Genomic DNA, 15,205 nt, shown 5'->3' with positions numbered 1-15,205 from the left:
TTCCTTATAGATGGGGTGTCAGACGTAGTTAACCATTACCCTGCTGCTTGAGCTGCCCTTTGGTCTCCAGTGGCAGGGAGAGCGGGGAGCATTCTGAGCTGGGAGCCGCTCCATGCGAGGGCGGAAGCAGTTACATCTGTCTGTTTCTGCCTTGCCCAGAGGGGCGGGTCTCACAGAAGGACAGAGGCGAATTCAGGGCTGTGTCCAGGGAAGGGCTCAGCCACAGCCACCATCTTGCCTTTGTCTCCCTTGCTGTCATTTGTGCTCTAACATACCCAACCCTGTCTGCCTGAGTGGGTTTTGAGTTTGAGTTCAAATCCCATTTTTTTGCTAGACATTAGCTGTGTGGCCTTGGGCAGTGCACTTAACCTCTCTGAGCCTGTTTTCTTAGCTGTAAAATGGGGATCAGAGAACCTCTTCACAAAGTTGTTGGGACGTTTTCATTACACAGGACAGCATCTGTTTAAAAAAAAAAAAAAGGGTATCTAGCCCCAGTGTCTGGCACATGGCACACAGTGAAAGCTCCGTAAATTTTAGTGTCCCCTCCCTTGTCTGCCCCCTAAAACCCAAAGCTCAGGGCAAAGGCAAAAAGGGGACCCAGAAGGATTCTCTGTGCCTACCCTGAAGGGGGCCTCAGCTTATGCCAGGAGGTGGGACTGTGGAAGAGACAGATTTTTCCAGACCTCAGAGAGCCAGGCAGGGCTGGGAAGCCCCCAGAGCTCAAGCTGGGACTCCTGCCAACCCCCTGGGCCTCTCCGGCCTTGGGACCCTGCCCAGCCTGGCCACAGCCCCTCAACTCACCCCACGAGGCCTGGAGAGCTGGGGGAGCCGGGCCAGGGTGGACTGTGGTGTGGTCCCCTCCCGGCTCACAACCCCATTTTGCTAGCTCCACCTCCCCCCTCCCCACTGTGTCCCCTGACCCCTTGGACTGCCAGCCAGGGGGGCTAGCCTGGTGGGACTGGGGGGCTGAAGGTCATGTGGGGTGATAGTGACTTCAGGGAGATCACCAGGAAGCTGCTGCTCTTGGTGAGGTACTTCGAGGTGCTTATCAGCACCCAGAATATGACCTTGGATCTTATCAGAGGCTCATCAGTGCAGGGTGGGTACACATTCCTTGTGTGTGGGCAGGCGGTGCGTGCCAAGATCAGCTGATGAGTTGAGGAACAGACGTGGGGATCCCACCACACCCCATCCCCTCCTGGAAGGAATTAGCCCCTTGAGCATTGGAAGTTACAGAAGCAATAGCTGACAAGCGTGCGTGACATCTGACTGGGCGACTTCATTATGAGCGTGGCTCACGTATGGGTGCCACTCCTGAGCGTGTGTAACATCTATATGTGCAACACCCAAGAAATCCGGCACTGGCTATTGGGATCAGTTGGGATCTACCCTGCCACAGGCACCAGATCTAAACTTGATCAGTTTTCTGGCCGCCATCTGGAAGAGGTCAGTGTGTGGTCCCTCCCTGGACATTTTGTGCAGGCGTGGATGGAAATCACCTACATTAGTTAAGGCTACATTCACCACCCTTAACCACCCATCCAGCCTCCCAGCCTCCCAGGCCCTTGGCGTCTCTAACTCCAATAGATCTTCAGTCCCTGGGGGACCACCAATCCATGGGTGCTCGCTCCAGTCCCCCAGCCCTATCCCCCCACATGTTCTCACCTCCCTCCTTGCCCATTTAAGTCCCTTGCAAACCCTCTTGGCTTCCTCCACCCACTCTGCTATGGTCACAGTTACCGGGAAATACTCCAACTGGTAACATCCAATGCTCCACCTAATCTCACCAGCACCACCCTCGCACCTGGAAAGTCACGTGACTCTGCTGCTCTTGCTTTAAACTTATGATGGCAAACCTCAAGCAGGCCCTCAATACCGCCTGGCAATCCTGCCAGCTTTCTCTGCTGACTCCCATGCCCAGATGACTTTTCCAATCCCCTCCTCTCTTCTCAAGTCTCCAACACTTTCCACCCCCACTCTCAGCTGATGACCGTGCTTCCTGTGTCATTGAGAAAACTGGAGGTGATCAGAGGGAACTTCCACCACGGGAGCCACCCACTCTGGCCCATCTCCTCGCCCCTTTCCCGTTATATGGAGGAACTGTCCCTGCCCTCTCCAAGGCCACCTCCTCCTTTTGTGAACAGAGCCCACCCCCCTCTCTCCAATGCAACGAAGTGGCTCCAGCAGGTATCCCCACTCGCTCCTACTCTTCCACTCTTTTCTTCAGTGGATCATAAACATCCATTTATGCCTCCCATCTTAAAAAAAAAAAACATTGAATCCCACTTGCTCCTCCAGTAACTTTTCTCTGACAAAACTCCTTGAAAGCATTGTCTATGCCGGCTCCAGTTCCTCTCTTCACAGTCTCTCTGGAAGCCACTCCAGTCAGGCGTGTGCCCACCACGCCAGTAAAACTGTTCATGAGAAGGGTGATTTTCCTCCACGTTGCTAAATCCAGTGGTCAATTCTGTCCTTTTCTCACTTGACCTGACAGCAGCTTTTGTCACCACTGACCGCTCTGTCCTCCTCAACACTTTGATCACTTAGCTCCCAGGACCTCACACTTGTCTGATTCTCCTCCCATCTCCTTTTCAGTCTCCTTTGCTGGTCCCTCTTCATCTTCCTGACGTCTTCTTTTTGTTTGTTTGTTTGTTTTTTGATAATTAAATATTTTTATTTGACATACAGAGTTCAATCTCACATGTATTTGTATGAAATTAATTTTTTTTCTAATGAGTAACTGTTCAGAATTGCCTGTTAGTTCCACTGATCCCCTTTTAATTTTCTATTTACATTCTAAGCCTCACGCTGCCCTTTCGTAACCAAAGTTGTCAGCACCAAGAAGAAAACAGCTGCTTGTCCCTTTCCTTGCAGCCACATAGGGACTGTGTGTACATAAAGCATGCTGGGCAGGTTCATGTTTCTACGGCAACATTTGGTTTATTAAATATATATAATGAAAAGGGTCCCATTATAAAAGAAATATGAATATATTCAATGGGCCAGGCTGTTTAACCTGGTGTGTCAGTAATCAGGTGCATTATCTGCCTTGCAACTGCAAAGTGCAAGAATTTACAATTTGAGTGTGGGAAGGCACCCGAGGTACATCAGTCCAACCCCTTCCCTTCCATTTTACAGATAAGGAAAGGGGTTCAGGAACACAGGTGAATGGCAGGACTGGGACAAAAACACAGGCTCTCAGCACTGGGCTCTTTATTATACTATGTTCGTTTATCTCCGTAGACTGTCAAACTGTATTTGAATAAAATTGTGCTACATGAGCCAAATTTTTTTCAGTCTGATGTGCCAGAAAAAATGCATTTTTATGATTAAGTTTCTTCTGCATGGCTTTTTCAGCCTAGGTTTTAATTAAGATGGGGACAATTTTGATCTGTCATTCCACTGAAATTTAGGGCATTTACTTCAACTTGAGTTTGGGGATTAATATGTGAGTGGAATGGGCTTCAAGAATTATTTATCTTAATTATTTACATAATTACCTATTCTCAAATTTAATATTGAGGTCAATGACTTGATTTATTTTTTAAAAGGTAACACCAGATATAGTAATAGGACAGAGAGAAACAGTGTAGTTTTCATATCCCAATCAGGAAGAAAATTTTTTCCCAATAAAAGGTGATATAAATTATATGGAGAAATAATATTAAAAAACATTTAGAAGTAGCCCTTGTTAAAAGCATTTTAACAACGGCCAGCAGGGGCGAGTGATGTGCTAGACTCCAAGGAGTTTTATCAGCTTCAAAATTAAAAACAATTTTCTAAGATAAAAGGAATGATTAATAACACAATAAAGAATAATCAGTGCTGAATTTCCAACTGAAAACAGTAGAGCTTATTTACTTTCCTAAAAAAAAAGGATTTTGCCTTTCACTGTAAAATTCAGATCTGTCATTTATAATGTTGCCTGGATTATCTGAACTAGTGGGCTTCCTGGGGAAGTGTAGATTCTGGTAGACCCAGGTGAACTGTTCTTATTGAGCAATAAATCATTGGCAATGAGGTAGGGTAGAGGCACACCTGCCTCATTAATCTTTGATGGCCATGGTTCAGAGGAGCAACTGGTCAGTTTCTATACTCACGACCCCAGATCCATCACAGATATTAGAAGTACTGACCAGTATTCCAAAACCAAGCACATGATTGGTGAGGTTCCACGTTAGGCCTGTTGTGGTAACCTGATTGCCAGGCTGTCCAACAGGTATAAGGCCACACCAGTCACTTTCCATTCCAGTGTCTACATGCAACTTGTGCTTTCTGGTTGGAACAGGTAGATGAGAGATTTATTTTGAATTATTACAATTGGCAAAAAGAGTGATATCAGTCGCCTAAAACAGGGTGCTAGCAGATGCCGTAATCTGGTCAAAATGTCCACCAAGTCCTCCCAGTGTCACAATCATATCAACCTGTAAGTCTTTCTCTTCTATCTTCTTTTGGAGCACTTGGAGGCACTTGGTAGTCAGTGTGGTCTTGATCAGGAATCGAAATCAGCTCATAATCCTTAATACTGTAGTACTCTCTGACTTCAGGCCTAACAGAATCAAAATCTCCATTGACGAATTCAAGCAAAAAGCTTTCCCACTCCCCTTTGGTGATACCATGTAAGCGGTTGGCACCTTCGTCAGCATAGGCTTTTAAAAGAGCTTTGCTCCAAAGTTGATGAAAACAGTCATCCAAAGGCTGGCTCAGAATCAAAAGGCAGTACTTCAAATTCCCAGTGGGAAGCAGGGGTTCCAATGGGGTAAAGATATTCTCCGTATTGGAATATTGGCCTGCAAGGGCAGGTGGAGCCACTAGTGAAAGGAGCGCACACTGTGAGAGCAAGGGCGGTCGATGACTTGGCCCTCAGCTGAAGACCCTCTGGAGCTCTTCCTGACTTCTTAATGTCAGAGTAGCCCAGAGCTCAGACCTAGGATCTATTTCCTATCTATACCCACTTCCTAGGGGATCCATCCAGGCTCATGGCTTTAAATACCATCTTGAAGGCTGTCCCTTAAGGCTAGAGCAGAACTTAAGAGTGTGACTCCCAAGGCCAGGCCATAAAAAACACTGTGGCTTCTGCCTCCTTTTCTCTTGGATCACTTTCCAGCCGCCATGTTGGAAGGACACTCATGCAACCTTATGGCAAGGAACTGAGGCCTTCTGCCAACAGTCAACAGTAATGTGACAGTCAAGTGAGTGAACCACTATGCAAGTGGATCCCCCAGGCCCAGTCAAGCCTTCAGAAATTGCAGCCCCTGCTCACATTTTGCCTGCAGCTGCATAACAGACCATGAGCCAGAACTACCCAACTGTGGTGGTTATGTTCATGTGTCAACTTGACCAGGTGATGGTGTCCAGCTGTCTGGTCAAGCAGGGACTGGCCAGGCTGTCCAACAGGTATAAGGCCACACCACACCAGTCACTTTCCATTCCAGTGTCTACATGCAACTCGTGCTTTCTGGTTGGAACAGGTAGATGAGAGATTTATTTTGAATTATTATAATTGGCAAAATTATAATGTTGCAAGAACATTTCGTGGACTAAATCATCAGTATGTTGATTGCATCTGTGGCTAATTACCTCTGCAGTTGGCCAAGGGGAGTGTCTTCCGCAGTGAGAGATGCTTAATCTAATCATTGGAAGGCCTTTAATGGGGAGGTGATAGCTTCAGCAGTCAGAAGAGAGAACTTTTCATCTCTACTTCATCCAGCCAGCCCCTCCTAGGGCATTCATTGAAGACCTTCATCAGAGTGCCAGCTTGCCACCTGCCTACTGAATTTTGACTCATGCATCCTCACAGTTGTGTGAGACACCTTTACAAAATCTCATACTGTTTACAGATATCTCCTGTTCATTCTGTTTCCCTAGAATACCCTGTCTAATACAGCTTGGTACTGGGAGTGGTTCTTGAGAAACAGAATCCTAAAAATGGGTTTTTGCAATTTGTTTTCTACTCTGATTAGATTCAAAGGCACTCATGACTCTATTTCCAATAATCAAGATGGCACTGACAGTCCATGGTGTGTGTTGGCAATAGAGATGCGCAAAATATCATCATTTGATTCTGCTAATCATACACTTACATGAGGCAAGGCTCTGGATGACAGTGTTTTTGACACCTTGAAAGAGTTTTCTGGAGTTAAAAGGTATAATGATGTTGGCTGGTTGTTTCTAGATATGCTGGATACAGTTATAAAAGAAAGGGATGAGCTGAAGGCTTCAAATTTGGTATTTAATGTGGTATGAAAGATGTAAATATTTCTATGTGTGCCCTGAAAGAAAATCTTATTTCCTATAGACACAGACTTGAAATCTCTGAAAACCAGACCCAGAGTCTCATTGTGCAAGTAGCAGATTTACAACATAAACTTAATTCTCAACCTTGCAGGGTGTCTATTGTTAAAGTAAGGGCATTGATTGGAAAGGAATGGGATTCTGAAAACTGGGATGGGGTCATAAGGGTTGATAATGATGGCAGTGGGGACACTGAAACCCTAGATTCCGCTGAGTCTTTGCTAGATAAACCCATAATGGTTTGCCCTGAGGAGACAGCTGCCCTATCTCCAGCCAGCCCTGAGAAAACAGCCACCCAATCTCCAGCCTGCCCTGAGGAGCCTGCCATCCAACCTCCACCTGAAGAGATTAACCCTTCAGTGTCTGCTAAACCTGTAAACACCTCTCCTGAGGAAACAGCCTTCACTCCTCTGTCTTGAGAGATTTATCCTGTTTCACCAGATTAAATTGCAAGGGAATGTCCTGAGGTAATTGGTTTGAAAGGCACTTCTAATTTTTTTCATGACCCCCCCCCACTACCCCTTTTTCTTCCAGGCCTATAAATAGACTGAAGTCCAAACAGGCCCCAAAAGGTGAGATACAAAGTGTGACCCATGAGGAGGTACGCTATACTCCAAAAGAACTGCATGAGTTTTCCAATTTATATAGACAGAAATCAGGGGAATATGTTTAGGAATGGATATTAAGGGTGTGGCATAATGGTGGAAGGAATATGAAGCTAGATCAAGCTGAATTTACTGATATGGGCCCACTAAGCAGAGATTCTGAATTCAGTGTTGTAGCTCAAGGGGTTTGAAAGGGTGTTAATAGTTTGTTTGGGTGGTTGGCTGAAACATGGATCAAAAGGTGGCTGACATTACCTGAGGTCCAAATACCAGAACTGTCCTGGTATAATGTAAATGAGGGAATCCACAGGCTTAGAGAGATTGGAATATTGAAGTGGATTTATCATGGAAGACTTGCTCACACACCCCAGGAATGTCCAGAAGACAGGCCTATTACCAGGACATGAGGAATAAATTTATAAGACTAACTCCATCATCCATAAAGAGCTCTGTAGTTGCCCTGTCTCTGTAGGTCAGATATTACTGTGGAAATTGCTGTCACTGAGCTGGAATCCTTAAACACAACAGGTTTGATTGGATCCCAAGTTGGGAGAAGCCACATGGCAGCAGTTAATCGCCAAAGAAAAGGTAGGCATGGCTACCATAGTGGACAGCAGGCTCAAGGCAGCAGTCAAAATAATCTGACTTGAAGAGACTTATTGCTTTGGTTAGTAGACCATGGGGTACCTAGAAGTAAAACAGATGGGCAGTCTACTAAATTCTTGTTTGATCTCTATAAGCAGAAGATTTCTAGGTAAAGTGAATCAAGGTTTACAAAAACAGAGAGTCACGGCCTGTATTAGTCAGGGTTCCCAAGGGAAACAGAACCAACAGGAGATATCTGTAAATATGAGATTTTATAAAAGTGTCTCATGCAACTGTGGGGATTCATGAGTCCAAATTCTGTAGGGCAGGCCACGAGCTGGCAACTCCGATGCAGGTCTTTGATGAACTCCCAGGAGAGGCTGGCTAGCTTAAGAAGAAGTGAAAATTCTCTCTTCTCTCATGAAATACTTCAACTGATTGGATAATATCCAACTGATGAGATTCTCTCATTGGAAGACACTCCCTTAGTTGCGCATAGATGTAATCAGTCACAGATGCAGTCAATTGACTGATGATTTAATAAACTAGCCTTCTGGTTTATTAACCAGCCATGAAATGTCCTTGCAGTAATGGTTAGGCCACTGCTTCCTTGACCAGACAACTGGGCACCATCACCTGGCCAAGTTGACACATGAATCTAACCATCATATGACCCATTAATCAATTCCCAGACTTGAGACAGTTTGCAGACCCAGAGCCCCTTGAAGGAGGGGAAGGCCAGGTACCCTTGGGGAAGGATACTGTTACACTGCCAAAAAGTTGTACTGTTAATCTTCCTCCAAGCCTTCCCCAAAGAGACCTACATCCTTTTACCAGGGTAACTGTGCATTGGAGTAAAGGAAATGATCAGATATCTCATGGATTATTAGACACTGGCTCAGTGCCACTAGAACTGCCCCTGCCTAGCAAAATAGTAAATCGGAAGCTTTACCGGATTCGTGGAGGGATTGCAGAGATTAATGCCACTCTTGAGTACCTGAAGGATGCAGAGGTGGTGATTCCCACCACATCTCCATTCAACTCTATTTGGCCTGTGCAGAAAACAGATGGGTCTTGGAGGATGACAGTGGGTTTTCATAAACTTAACCAGGTGGTGACTCCAATTGCAGTTGCTGTTCCAGATGTGGTATCATTGCTTAAGAAAATCAACACATCCTCTGGTACCTGGTATGCAGCTATTGATCTGGCAAATGCTTTTTTCTCAATAGCTCTTAGTAACAGTTTGCTTTCATCTGGCAAGGCCAGCAGTATACCTTCACTGCCCTACCTCAGGGGTATATCAACTCTCCAGCCCTGTCATAATCTTAACCGCAGGGACCTTGATCCTTTCTCCCTTCCACAAGACATCAAACTGGTCCATTATATTGATTATATCATGTTGATTGGACCAAGTGAGCAAGTAGCAACTACTCTAGACTTACTGGTAAAGCATTTGTGTGTCAGAGGATGGGAGACAAATCCAACAAAAATACAGGGGCCTTCCACCTCAGTGAAATTTCTAGGTGTCCAGTGGTTTGGGGCATGTTGAGATATCCTTTCTAAGGTGAAGGATAAGCTGTTGCATCTGGCCCCTCCTATGACCAAAAAGAGGCACAACGCCCATTTGGCTTTAGATTTTGGAGACAACATATTCCTCATTTGCGTGTGCTATTCCAGCCCATTTACTGAGTGACCACAAAAGCTTCTAGTTTTGAGTGGGGACCAGAATCAGAGGAGATTCTGTGACAGGTCCAGGCAGCTGTGCAAGCTGCTTTGCCACTTGGACCATATGATCCAGGAGATCCAATGGTGCTGGAAGTGTCAGTGGCAATTAGAGATGCTGTCTGGAGCCTTTAGCAGGCCCCTATAGGAGAATCACAATGCAGGCCCTTAGGATTTTGGAGTAAAGCCTTGCCATCCTCTGCAGATAATTACTCTCCTTTTGAGAAACAGCTTTTGGCCTACTACTGGGCCTTAGTAGAGACAGAACATTAACCATGGGCCACCAAGTCACCATGAGACCTGAGTAGCCTATCATGAGCTGGGTGTCGTCTGACCCACCAAGCTATAAATTTGGGTGTGCACAGCAGCACTCCATCATAAAATTGAAACAGTATATACAAGATAGGACTCAAGTGAGTCCTGAAGGCACAGGTAAGTTACATGAGGAAGTGGTCCAAATGCCCCTGGCCCCCACTTCTGCCACATTACCTTCTCATTTCCAGCCCACAGTAATGGCCTCTTGAGTTCCTTAAAGTCAGTTGACTGAGGAAAACTCGAGCCTGGTCTATAGATGGTTCTGCATGATATGCAGGCACCACCCAAAAGTGGACAGCTGCAGCACTGCAACTCCTTTCTGGGATGTCCCTGAAGGACAGTGGTGAGGGGAAATCCTCCCAGTGGGTAGAACTTTGAGTAGGGCACCTGGTTGTTCATTTTACTTGGAAGAACTAGCCAGAGGTGCATTTGTATACAGATTCATGGGCTATTGCTAATGGTTTGGCTGCATGGTCAGGGACTTGGAAGGAACATGATTGGAAAATTGGTGACCAAGAGGTCTGGGTAAGGGGTATGTGGATAGACTTTTCTGAGTGGGCAAAAAACATGACGATATTTGTGCCCCATGTGAATGCTCACCAGAGAGTGACTTCAGCAAAGGAAGGTTTTAATGATCAAGTAGGTAAGATGATCCATTCTGTGGATACCAGTCAGCCTCTTTCCGCAACCATTCCTGTCATTGCCCAATGGGCTCATGAACAATGTGGCCATGGTGGTAGGGATGGAGGTTATGCATGGGCTCAGCAACATGGACTTCGACTCCCTAAAGCCAACTTGGCTACAGCCACTGCTGAGTGCCCAATCTTCCAGCAGCAGAGACCCACCCTCAATCCCCCATATGGCACCATTCCCCAAGGTGATCAGCCTGCTACCTGGTGGCAGGTTGATTACATTGGACCACTTCCATCATGGAATGGGCAGCTATTTGTTCTTACTGGACTAGACACATACTCTGGATATAGGTTTGCCTTCCCTGCATGAAATGCTTCTGCCAAAACTACCATCCATGGAGTTACAGAATGCCTTATCCACACATTGCCTCTGATCAAGGAATCCACTTCACAGCAAATTAAGTGAGGGAATGGGCACATGTTCATGGAATTCTCTGGTCTTACCATGTTCCCCATCATCCAGAGGCAGCTGGGTTGATAGAATAGTGGAATTGCCTGTTGGCACTCAATTATGGTGCCAACTAGGTGGCAATACCTTGCAGGGCTGGGGCAGTGTTCTCCAGGAGGCTGTGTATGCTCTGAATCAGAGTCGTCCCTGTGGTGCTGTTTCTCACATAGCCAGGATTCATGGGTCCAAGAATCAAGGGGTGGAAATGGGAGTGGCACCACTCACTATCACTCTTAGTGATCCACTATTAAAATTTTTGCTTCCTGTCCCTGCAACTTAAGCTCTGCTGGTCTACAGGTCTTAATACCAAAACGAGGAGTCCTTCCACCAGGAGGCACAACAATGATTCCATTGAACTGGAAGTTAAGACCGCTATCCGGCCACTTTGGGCTTCTCATGCCTCTGAATCAACAGGCAAGGAAGGGGATTACTGTACTCGCTGGGGTGATTGATCCTGACTATCAAGGGGAAATAGGACTGCAACTACACAATGGAGGTAAAGAAGAGTTTTCATGGAATTCAGGAGGTCCCCTAGAGCATCTCTTACTACTACCATGCCCTGTGATTAAAGTCAATGGAAAACTGCAACAATCCAATCCAAACAGGACTACCAATGGTCCAGGAACTTCAGGAATGAAGGTTTGGGTCACCCCACCAGGCAAAGAACCATGGCCAGCTGAAGTGCTTGCTGAAGGTAAAGGGAATATGGAACGGGAAGAAGATAGTGATAAATATGAACTATGACCATGGGTCCAGTTACAGAAATGAGGACTGTGATGGTGTGAATATTTCTCGTTATGTTTGTATTTGTAAATAAAGCAAATATCTTTTCTTCTCTATCTTATCCCCTTATCCTATGACATAAGTTGTATTGTTCATTTTGTAGTATTTAAGTTATAGGATATCAGTTTTAAGAGTTAATACTACCTAAGGGCTTGTACCCTATTCTGGAGAGATTTAGTGCATTTCTTGTTGTATGCAGGACAGCTGAGTATTGTTAGCCAATACATATGTCTGTTATTATTTTTTATTTAGGGATTAAGCATGGTTTAAGGTGATGTGTATACCTGCCAAGTTGACAAGGGGTGTTCTGTGGTGGTTAGGTTCATGTGTCAACTTGGCCAGGTGATGGTGCCCAGCTTCTTGGCAAGCAGGCACTGGCCTATCTGTTGCTGTAAGGACATTCTGAGGTCTAAATCATCAGAACGTTGATTGCATCTGTGGCTAATTACCTCTGCAGTTCGCCAAGGGGAGTGTCTTCCGCAGTTAGAGATGCTTAATCTAATCAGCAGAAGGCTTTTAGAGGGGAAGTGATAGCTTCAGCAGTCTCAAGAGAGAACTTTCTTTATTTTGGCCAGCCAGCCTCTCCTGGGGAATTTACTGAAGACTTATCAGAGTGACAGCTCACAGCCTGCCCTAGAGAATTTGGATTTGTTCATCCCCATAGTTGCATGAGACAACTTTGTAAAATCTCATATTATTTACAGATATCTCCTGTTGATTTTGTTTCCCTAGAGAACCCTGACTAATACACCAACCAAGATAATGTCAAATTACGAACCCACAGAAACTGTGTGAGGTTATAAATATTTACAGTTTTAAGCTGTTGAATTTTGGAGTAATTTGTTATGCGGCAATGGATAACTGATACACATTACCAAATGTACAATAATAACCCACAGCAGTCTTCTCTTTCCTACTTTATACCCACATCTGGTGAATTGAGAGGCATCTCATATTTAAGATGTCCAAAACCTAGCTTCTGATCTTTTTCCTCAAACCTCCTCCCATAGGATCCAATTTAGCTACTGGCAGCTCCATCCTTCTAGGCACTTGGGCCAAAAATCTCAGAGTCTTGTTTTCACTTCTCTTTCTCTCACATTCCACCTCTAATCCATGAGTAGATAATGTTGGCTATCCCTTCAAAATAAACCCAGAACCAGCTACTCATCACCACCTTCACAGTCACCACTCTGGTCCAAGACTCCATCATTTCTCCCTTGCGTTATTGCAGCAGCTTCTTATCTGGCCTCTCTGACTCGATTCTTGTGCCCTTTTGTCCATTCTCAACCCAGCATCCGGAGTCATCTTAGTAAAACTCAAGTCAGGCCAGACCACGCCTGTGCTCACAGCCCTCTAAAGGCTCCTGTCTCACTCAGAGTAACAAAGTCATTACAAGGGCCCCAGAACCCCACATGTCTCTGACCTCATCTCTCACTCCTCTTCCCCCTGGTTCATGGGTCCAGCCACTCTGGCCTCCAGCTGTCCTTGAACTCCCAGGCACGCACCTGCCTTCCTGATGGTTGCTCCTGCACCCTGGAGCCCTTAGATATCCTCAGGGCTCACTCCCTCGAGACCTTGCTCAAACATCACTTCTCAGTGAGCTCAGTGAGCCTCCCCTGACCACTCCTTCCGAAATTGCATTCCTTCCCCTTTCCCAGGTGTGCTCGTCCCTCTCCTGCTTCCTTTTTCTCCATTACGATCTACACCACGATCTGGCTTATAAGTTAATTTTTTCTTGTCACCCCTCCTGGAATGTAAGTTCTCCCAGGGCAGGGACATCTGTCTGTTTTATTCACTGTGGAAGCCCCGGGGCCAAGAACAGTGCTGGCTCATGACAGGTACTCAATAAATAATGGTAGGATGAATGAAAAGCTAACTTGAACCAGTGAAGCTCAACGCCTGGGCGCTGACTGGGCTCCAAGGACCAGGGCAACTATGGAAACCACAAAAGATGGGCACCGAGCCGAGTAAGCCCAACCACAGGGGGGGCACTGCATAGCGGAGGCCCAAGTCCCTCCTGAGACTGGGTGTGGGATCTGAGCAGCCTCCAAAGCTCGATGTTGCCAAAAGATGATGCCTTGAGATGGAGGCTGACGCTGCTGGGCACAGGAGCTGGGCATCCTCTCAGTCGGGAAGAGCAGGTGCTTTGGGCTGGGCAGGAGTAGGGAATCTTTTGGGAGCAGGGGTCCTTAAATTGACCTCCACTGGGCCTCTGAAGCCAGGTCTGAGGCCAGAGCTGGGTAGAGCCACTGGGGGTCAGGTAATAATCGCCAGAGCTCCCTGAGTACTCACAACCTGCTAAGCTGAGTTCTAAACATTCTACATGCTCTAAATTATTCAACCCTCCCATGAGCCCTATGAAGTGGGCCCTATTATCAACCCCATTTTACAGATGTAGAACAGTGTCTGGTTCCTGGGTCAAGGTCACACAGGTAGTAAGTGGTGGAGCTGAGATCAGGACATGGGGACTGGGCAGCAAAGCCTGCTCTCTTCTGCACAAAGCCCCCCCACCTCTCAGGCACCGGCAGGAGAGGCATCCCCTGCTGCCCCTCACTAAGAGATAGTAACGTGGGAGACATGGGAAGCTGTTTGCCAAACTATTCCCAGCACCTTGATGACACAGGGGCCTGGGGGACCTGGGCCCAGCTGGTGACCGGTGCAGAGGCCTCCTTTGACTAATGGCTCTGGGGAACGTGTCCGCGTGTGTGAACTAAGTTCTGGCAATGCCTTGCAGCTTTGCTGTGGGACCGCCCCTCAAAAGGGTCCGCTGGGCTGGGCTGCTGCACTGCTAGGATGTGGGGTCAACAGGAGTGGCTGCAGTGACTGAGCTCAGGGCAGTAGTGCTGCCAGGGGTTGAGCCGCAGGGCCATGGCCAGCGTGCATTTGGACGCTGCTCAGCCCATCTGTGGTTTAAGCAATCTGCGGAGGGGGCCTCTGGAAGAGACTTGATTTCCTGCAGCCAAGCAGCATTCACGTAACCACACTTGCTTTCCCAGACCAAGGTGCTGGAGGTTTGGGGAGAAAATCGGCTCAAATGGGACCGTGCTGAAGACAGTATCTTGTTGACAGAGGGCCTTAAATTGTTAAATCTCAGTATCAGATGATTCCTTTCAGGAAAATGGCAAGGTAGCCCTCTGTACAGCCACTAGCCCCCAGCCAAGGACTGGTCAGGAAGTAGGTGGGTGGGGGGTCCCGGGACCCCTAGATCTGTCCAGGTGAGGAGAGAGCTAAGTCATAGATGTCACCTCAGCTCATCTCAGCCAGAAGCTGTGACATAACCAAAGCTTCACTAACCAAGGGTGTTATCACTTATTTTGTCAGCTCTGAAGTAAGACAGAAAGTGGGGCAGTCCCAAGGGATCTGGTGTAAGTCAAGCCCCCAACGGACTCACAAAGGGGAGGAGGTTTAGGCAAGGTCCCAGGCGGGTAGTGGTTTCCTGCCTCTCCCAGGCTCTTTCTGCCCTTTGGAGTGAGACAGGTGCCTTGATCACCCTGGGGAGGGGGGCCCCCCTTCTGGCCCAGCCCCAGTGCTCATCGCAAGGACATTGTCCTTGAGCGATGACATCAATCTGATCTGGAACCTCCTCTGTGTGTGGGGAGAGCAGGGCCGTGGAGCAGGAGACTCAGGGCCCCGGGGATGTAGGGAAGTGGGGTTGCTGGAGGGGGACCCAGGCCCCGAGTGTGGTTTGCAGTTGGTGGCCTCCTGCCCCCCCACCCAACTCCCAGGACCCACAGACATGGAGCTGCCAGCTGCAGAGAAGT

General features: G+C 47.1%; 1 pseudogene; it reads right to left on the bottom strand.

The window, feature by feature from the left end:
• Positions 1 to 4,046: 4,046 nt before the first annotated feature.
• LOC119536574 lies at positions 4,047 to 6,019 on the bottom strand (annotated as a pseudogene).
• Positions 6,020 to 15,205: the final 9,186 nt, after the last annotated feature.

The sequence above is a fragment of the Choloepus didactylus genome, chromosome 6 (assembly GCF_015220235.1).
Source record: "Choloepus didactylus isolate mChoDid1 chromosome 6, mChoDid1.pri, whole genome shotgun sequence".
Taxonomy (NCBI): Eukaryota; Metazoa; Chordata; class Mammalia; order Pilosa; family Megalonychidae; genus Choloepus; species Choloepus didactylus.
The sequence above is the reverse complement of the archived record's forward strand: the minus strand, read 5'-3'. Positions and strand labels throughout refer to the sequence as shown.